Below are 8,831 nucleotides of genomic sequence, written 5' to 3'. Positions count from 1 at the left end.
CTGCCATTTACTCTTTCTTTCACTTTGGGCAAGTGATTTACTATTTCTAAACCTCAATTACTTTATCCAATACTATCTATGATGAGAGTAATGGCCATATTCCAGGAGTTCTGCCAAAGTTAGGGATTCATATAAAGCATGATGTAAGTGACTAATGTACCATAAGTCTGGTGGCCAGAAACTTGGTAAACATATTGTGCATTAGTCAATACCAAGTTTGCTAGGCATGATCTCTTTTGGTACTTCTCTTTTATATAACTTCCCATAAATTTTAAATGCATTTTTCCAGTAGAAAGGGGCCTACACATTTTGGCATCTCCTTGAGCTCACACTGAAATTTCCCCCCTCACTGTGTCTGCTTTATAAACCACATTTGATCTCATTAAATACTGAGATTGGAATGAAGATCTGGTCTCTTCCAACTTTTTGTTTGTTTGTTTGTTTGTGTGTGTGTGTGTGTGTGTTATTCCATTCAATGAAACTTTTGACATTTACCTCTTAAAAAGCAAAATTTATTATTTCAGCAGTTTATTTGAGATTGGTCACTAAGTTCTATTTGATGCCAAATGACAAAAATTCAATGTTAATGTTGTAAGAGTCTCTTGTCTTTTCTATCAAGAAAAATCTTCTAGAATTTACTGTTTAAAAGCAGACAGACATGCCTTTTACAGAGAGTTATAGAAATTTTAGGAGATTGTTGAAGAATGTGCCATAAGGAAATATGTAACTATGCCTTAAAAGTAGTTGCATTTGAAATGAGAGAAAGAGGAGGGATGTTCTGGATGTTTTCTTCCCATTCAGTTTGTGATAATATATAAATATAAAAATCTTGAGAGTATTTTTTTTTTCAAAAATCTATGGGGAGCTCTAAGATTTGAATTCGCAGCATCTGAAAATTTAATGTAATTTTAAAGATATTTCCCAATCTGTTCTAAACCCATTTTTGATTTCTTGCTTGTACTCTCAAATTTCTATCAGTGTGTCATGTCCTCTCCCTTACTCCTACTGCAGAACATGACTTCTTCAGCTCAAGGGTCAACAGATGGTCTTTTATGAATGTTATTTTTTTCCTGTAATGATTGGTTAGGTCAGTTTCCAAAATTTACATCATAAACAGTATTTTCCATCCAAAGTTCTTTTTAAGATATATTTTAAATGTTGGTTTGCTCTCTCTTAGGTGATCCCAGTCCTTTGGTTTTTCTGTTCAATGCATAGAGACAAGGGCAAAAAGACACTGCAGGATATGCTAATTTATATTTGCTCTAAAGTGATGCTGGTCACAGCCTCAAACCTGGTATATCCCAATGGCAAAAAGAGTAATGGAGCAGCTGCTGACTTTTCAGAAACATTAAATCACCTTTTTTCCTGTAAACAGCTTTGTGATTTGGTGAGCAGTTTATAACCTGTGCTCCACTGGGTATGTTACCCACTTAATGACTTCTTTATGGTTTTTGTTGTATTAGCTATGTATCCACCATGGTCAAAATAAGGTAGTCCTTGTTGTGGCTTGTCTTTAGATACTCTCCAAACACTCAAATGCTCATAGGTGGGGCTTTTAGGAGGTGGCTGGATCTAGATTGTATGAATATGAATTAGGAGTGTGTGATAATTAAATTAGTCCACTAGTTTAGCATAGTTCTGGGTGTGGATAACAGGAAGCCCCACCTTGGGTGTGGATGGCAAAAATCAATAAGCTTATATCCTCAATGGAATATAAAGGGAAAGGTAGACTCACTCTTACTGCATTCTGCCTGCTCTGATGGACTCAATAAGCTTATATCCTCAATGGAATATAAAGGGAAAGGTAGACTCACTCTTACTGCATTCTGCCTGCTCTGCCATGGACTGTTTCTCCTCTGTAGTATCCTTCTGCTATGCCTTCTTGCCTTGGAGCCAGCTGACTATGGACTGAAATCTTTACAAGTTGTGAAATGCAACTTCCCTCCAACTTGTGCATGTTGGGTATTTTTGTTCCAGCAATGAAAAAGTAACAGAGACAGTACTTTTCTAATTAGTTTGTAAAGAAAAGGAAAAAATAAGCAATTTCAATTATCTGTTAAAGTATAAACCTCACAAAGGATAGATGTTATTTTACTACTAGTAGTTGTTGGAAACTTAGTCTCCAACAGATCAGTAAAAATATTTTAGGAGAACAAAATCAACGATGCTGAAATAGTCACATAGAGATTATTGGCAAGAAGCATAGTGAGGGAGAAGAGGAAATAGGAACAGGAGTAGAAATGGGAAAATAATGTTTGGAGTTTTGTTTGTATCTCTAAACTCTACTTTCATTGCTGCTTTCTTGAACACATAATGATGTATAAGTCTTTAATTTGGAAATAAAAATCTTTAAACTACTCACATTCAACAGCCCTTTCTTACTTTTCTTCCAAAGTACCCGGAAGAAAGTGTTTGAGTAAGCTTTCTGTGGCTTTGATAAAATACCTGAGATAATCAATGTAAAAGGAGAAAATATTTATTCTATCTCACACTTTCTAGAGTTTCAGAACATGATTTCTTGGTCTGGTTGCTTTCAGCCCATGGAGGCAGAAATGTGGCAGAGCAAAGTTGCTTGCCCCTTGGTGGTTGGAAAACAAAGACAGAAAAGTGGCCAGGGTTCCAATATCCCCTTCAAAATCTAGGCCCTGTGGCCTAATTTCTTTCTACTAGGTTCTACCTCCTAAAGCTTCTATTACTTCCCAGTAGTGCCATCGTCTGGGGGCCAAGTCTTCAACACATGAGTTTTTGGGGAAACATAGCATTTTGTCTTTGCCTTTCCCATTTACGTCTTTGCCCCATTCTAAAGCTACTCCTTCCTTGAAGTTCATTGGAAATTTGAGTGTTCTCTATGTTAAAACATAGAAAAAGTGAATATACATTGAAAGGAGATTTTTAAAAAATTCACCAGTCTAAGAAGTTCAGGAATATAGTCTCTTAGATATTTATTGTAATCTTCAAAAAATAATACAAGATAAACTCAAAGGACAAAAATCACTTTCCATACAGAATTCACATACAAACTGAGTATCTATTAGAGCACATACCATTTTTTCACAATTAATTTCAATAAAGATAAAACTTCACAATGTGAATACACTTTATAGCTTTAAACCCAGACAAGAGCTCCTGTGGACACATTAAGAGTCACAATATTTGCTATGCAGCAGTAGTTTTCAACTAAATATCACAATCACTATATGAAAGCATTAAGCTGTTGTTAATATTTTCTCAAGAAGAGATCCACAGTGCAGTCATTGAGAAGGAGCCAAAAGTGCCCAGTTACAAAGAAGTGTCTTTATCAATGTGTTTCCTACTTCCCTTTTTAGGAAACATAGAACTTCAGAAAAATTTCTGGGTACATATCTGCCTGGGTGACATTAGATTAAATAATGTCTCATGGTTTGGTACATTGTCAAATCTCTACATTAATTTTTCTAATGATGCTAAGCAAACAGTTTGGGTTTCAGGGTTCATTGTGATGCTGCTCAGCACAGAGGAGCATGATGAAATAGCAGCTTGTCTTCCACATGGAGACCAAAATGCAGGGAGCTAATGCAGGGGGTAATTAGAGGGTTTACAGAGGGTCACTCTAGTTGTTTTGAGAAAACAATGATCTATAGCTGCCAAATTCACTTTCATTCACGGGAATGTACTGTGGTCTCTCCCACTTGTCCACCTGACACAATCTCCTCACTATCTAGTTCTATCTGGGAGTATATATCACCACATCATTGGAGCTCCCCTGTACTCTCCCAGTTCCTACAGATCCCCTGCTCTATGCTCCTATATTCTGACATAACTTAGGACTTAAAGTATACCTTGCATTATTTTTTACTCACTCCCATTAGGGACAGAAGCTATGCCTCTTCCACATTTGATTCCCACAGCAATGAGTAAACAGTGTTCAATATTTATGTGACAACAAACAAAACATTTAACCACATTTAAATTAGCATTCTAATGATGGCTACCTGCTTACATGTCTTTTCCTTTTTAAAAAGTTTGGCACAAAGTTATCACTAATCTCCACCTTACCCATCTTCCCTTGACCTCTTCAGTGGGTTTAGAGAGCTGAGTGCAACTTTCAGTCACATTTAAGTTCGGGCCACATATTTTCCACATAGCCCTGAGCCATTTCACAGGATTGGCACATTCTCACTTGTCGACTTCCAGTCAAGTGCCATCGACAGGATGGAAGGTTGTGTAACATGTACAGATATCCATGGTCATCTAGAAACAGCTGGGCTCCATCATTATTAGTGAATAAGTTGCTACTTGTTTTTCTTCCTAGGCTTAACCTGTTAACTAAATGAAATAACAACAACACCTACAACAACAACAACAACAGAATAAAATGTTCAAATGAGACTTCACCCTAAAAATTGAAATGGCAAATAGGACTTTAAAGTTGTTGACCTACATTAACCTTCATATAAACAATTATGTATAGTTTTTAGCAACCCAGAAATTAGGCTTAATTTGTTGACTTTTGCATCTCCTGAAGTTCCAGGCCAACAATTGTGGGCTTAACCAAAGGTTCAAGGATGAATATACGAAGTTATGATAACATGCCAAAATGAATTAAAGGCATTGATTTTTCTTCTACATCACCAGTGTGGACAACTGAGAATGAAAAGTGAATATAACATCAGTTATAATCTAAAAAGACATTGATGTGTTAAAATTCCCACAGTTGACAGTGTTATATTTGCAAACAAAGTACAAGGTTGAATAACAATAAAATATACATACAAACACAAAAATGGAAATTCTTAGTAGACAGAACATGTGATCAATATTTCTGAGAATAAAAGTGAGTTCCTTATATGCATATTTTAGGTATGTAAATTAGTTGCTTAGTACACTCATAAGAAGCTTAAGGAGAATTATGAATTATAGAAGGGAATGCTCTTGTAAAATAAGCTCACAGCCTTTCTTCTGGACTATAACTCACAATTCCAATAGGTAAAATTGACGCATATTTGCAGATACTAAACATTTGGTCTTCTAAGAAAAAAAATACTTTAAAGTAGGCACAGAGGAGTTTCACATGACACCAATAAGATATTTACTGTATAAAATGCACCACTAGACAAATACGGCTACAAGAATTCATTTGAATAAGCACACAGCCATCGAAGTATCTCACACGTTCATTATAATACACTCATTCACACTAGTTTATATACACTGAGTAAGTCATTAAATATTGCACTTATTGGCCCATGAACCCTCAATTCTGAGGTGTTGAAAAATAGAAAAAAAATCTATTTTTTAGAACATATTTCATGCAACATTTAAGACATTTCAGTTCTACAAACACCGTTAAATAGTTGTACATTTGGACAGTCCAACTGTATCACGTCACGTCTGACATTAACAATATATTAACAGGAATTACAGGACAGTTTTCGTTCAGTGAACCTATTAGGGATAATGAGATGATGCATGGAAAGTCATCATAGTGACACAGCAGACATCCCCCAACTTCACTTTGACAAAGGGTATGGAACCAACAGTCAGATGTAGGTCATGCTCATGTCCCTGAAAGGCCACTTGTCTGTGTGTTTCATACACCACCTGCATCTATTAGAATGGCATACATGAAACTAAGCAATACTAAGCTCCAAAAAACATGATGTGGAAATATTCTATTAAGCAATAAAGCCACAGCCAATTCTCAGTTGTCCACAATGAAGAAAAATATGAACACAGGTAAATAAACTACATTGGTAACTCCCAACTCCAACAGTAGCTGCTGAAAGGAGATAAGTGGTGAAACTTGAGTCTCATTTCCTATTTGTGGTCCTGCTATTCCATGAGGATAGTACTTTAAAAATGAAATGATTAAAAATAAATCAGGAAATAGGAAAGAGCAACACAAAGCAAAAGTTCAATTTGTACACTAGCTAATAGATCTGATTTTAACACTCAAACTCTGTGTGAGGTTTTGAAACCATTCATTTCTGTTAGCTAGAATGTTAGCAAAATGTGTTTTCTCTTCACCGTCTTGGTTTAATGGGGATTCATTACATGCACAGACCTAGACTAATCAAATTACTGTGAAGAATCTAATTCATGGTCCTTTTAAAACAAGATGTGAGATCCAGTTGGCACATGTCAAATGTTCCCTTTTCTACAGCACTGAGAAAGCACCATAAATGGAATTTTCCCTTCACTAAAAAAGGTGTCGTCATTGGTTGTAAGTGTGTGTTGGGAATTGCAGCACTGTGCAGCCCAAGAGTGAATATTTTTCCATCCACTAAAAGGAAATATGATCTGACTAGAGCGTCAAGCATATCTAAGAGGGTTTTAAAAATGCATTTATTTATGAAATACCAGTAGCAATAGTTAGGTACATTATAGATAAATCCCATCAACCTGTTTGCGCCTCCTTAAAGGATATTGTGTTTCTTGAACCTACAGCCCTTTAGGGGTAAAGACATTTTTTTGCAGGGGTGATTTGGTTATTAAGATTATCTTTTATCCAATTTGTTCCAATGGATTCAGGGCATAAAATTGCCTTATGTCTTCAACTGATTTGTCAAAAATTTATGTAAAATATAAAGCAATCCCAAAAGTTGATCCTAATATTGAAAGGTTTAGTACATCAGCAAGATATCACCACTTTATTGGCAACCTAGCGCAGGTAGTGTTCACAAACAGGCAGGTGAGTAGCACTAGAGATGATGCATTTATCAGAGAGTGATTAGCAAGGCCACAGGGGCCTAACTCCTCAATATACATCAAGAAACAGAGTTCCAGGGACCCATAATGTGATCTGTCATTTAGAGAGAAAGGGGTTGTCAGGCAGACAGGCTCACTCCCAAGTACAACGCTCCAAAAATATCTCATTGAGCATTCCAACAGCTCTATGAAGATTATCAACAGACTAACTTTTTGGTCTAGAAGAGTTTCAGTCACGACTTCAAGTTTGATGTCACAGTTTTTCACATGCAGTTGCTACGTCACCTTGGTAGAGTTTGGACACATTTTTTAAATACAGTTCCACAAGTACTACACAGTTAACTAAAAGATTGTAGGACAGCCTCAACCATGCACTAAGATACATGTTGGATAAAACACATCACAATGAGCCACTGATTATGAACTATGACACTCCAAAATTAATATTGCTTCATGGAAATTCAGCTAACAATGGAATGCATTTTGCTTTTTAAAAAAGAAGACCATTGTATACCTGAAAGTCTACTGGTCAGCAAAGATGTAGTTAAAATTGAAAGTTTAAATTGGCTCAAAAAAAGTGACTAAATGAACAAAAGGCCTATAGTTAATCTGGGTAAGAATTAAAAGAAATATACATTTGTTTATTGAATGTACTGATATCTTGTATAATTTGAGTTGCAATTTTGTTGAATTCATATTTTGCATTTATCATCACAATGCTGCAGCTTTCCACTACAAATGAAGGCACCATCATAGCTCCCTTTCCAAATAAAAATCGTAGCACTTATCAGGTAGCAGAGGGATACTGAATTTCAAGTGAGCCAAAGGGGAAATGATGCTTCTTAAAGTCATTAGAAGTTCATCATGGCAGTAGAAGCTGTTCAGTAGGGGTAAACACAACAAAACAATTCATTGTTTTACAGAAATTCTTCAGAACCCATAGATGTGAAGCCAATGGTTAAACTATCATCTTAGGGCTGAGCAACATCTCACATACTTCTGTATCCATTCATATTCCCAATTCCTGAAATGCTGCACAGATGCTTATTTAGATGAAACAATTTTCAATCCAATTTCTCAATTGCATTAGGAAAGGAAAGGAGGTACCAACACCAAAGTTCTTGGAAGCATCTGCCTAAAACAGTCAAGATTTACTCATAAATCTATTTTGAAAAGTGGGGGTGGCCAGGTGGTGAGCAGCAGGGAAATTCAAATCATACTTGAATTTCTAACCTAATTACATCAAAGAAAACAAGAGATGATATCCAGGATTTACAAATTAACACAAGCACACACTTTTTTAATGTGTCTTGTTCTTTTAAATAAAAAATTAGGTCCATGGTAAAAAATGACCTGTAGACATTTAGGCTGTTGGTAGATGGAGGTATAGTGAGTATGTGTGTATCCGAAAGATTGAAAAATCCTGAGCTAAAATTCTATAATTTGTAAATAACCCAGCTCAATGCCAATAGAGGCTCACTGAGCTAACCCTGGACTTGTTTCTTTATTTGCCAAATTTTATTTTAAAGACAAGATATCTTGCTGAAATTAAGAATAGAGAACAATCTCTTCCATATGCTTTATGTCAGGAACACAGGTGCTCTTTTTTGAGCTGTCTGATAATTGTTTCTGTAAACTTTTTAGTTATTCAGAATGAAATTCATAGTAGAGTGAGAGCTTCAGAACCGAGAATCAATTAGGAAGGCTCTACTCCCACGAAGTTTGATTTTTTTTTTTTTTTTGGTACCAGGGATTGAACTTGGGTCCTTGTGCTTGCAAGGCAGGCCGCTGAACCGCTGAGCTAAATCCCCGGCCCCCTCCCATGAAGTTTAAAAAGGACAGAGTATTGAATGTTTCCTGGCAATGATGACAGGGCTACCATTGCACCATCTTCTGGACCGGCACACAGAGCTCCAACTTTAGGACACAGCAAATGGGCACTTGGTTTTGGTCTCTTGCTCCAAAGGCCAATTAATTCTAAAAGCAATCAGTTCTTTGGGGAAGGAGTTTTCAGGTTAGCAAAAATTGGTTCTCTCTCTCTCTCTCTCTCTCTCTCTGTACCTGGGATTGAACTTGGGTCCTTGCACTTCTGAGGCAGGCGGTGGCACCTCGGAGCTAAATCCCCAGCCCTGTTTTTCTCTTTT

General features: G+C 36.4%; 1 protein-coding gene across 2 annotated transcripts in view; it reads right to left on the bottom strand.

Moving 5' to 3' along the window:
• Positions 1 to 439: 439 nt before the first annotated feature.
• Positions 440 to 8,831, bottom strand: part of Rab3c (RAB3C, member RAS oncogene family) — a 267,116-nt gene continuing 258,724 nt past the window's right edge. The window contains exon 9 of one of the 2 annotated variants that reach the window (XM_010626911.2): positions 440 to 464. The gene's annotated coding sequence lies outside the window, so the exon portion shown is untranslated. The remainder of the gene's footprint in view (positions 465 to 8,831) is intronic. The other variant, XM_010626912.2, reaches the window with a different exon arrangement.

The sequence above is a fragment of the Fukomys damarensis genome, unplaced genomic scaffold (assembly GCF_012274545.1).
Source record: "Fukomys damarensis isolate Sample0158 unplaced genomic scaffold, DMR_v1.0_HiC HiC_scaffold_1, whole genome shotgun sequence".
Classification (NCBI taxonomy): Eukaryota; Metazoa; Chordata; class Mammalia; order Rodentia; family Bathyergidae; genus Fukomys; species Fukomys damarensis.
Note: the sequence above shows the minus strand (reverse complement) of the source record. Positions and strands in the feature narration are given on the sequence as shown.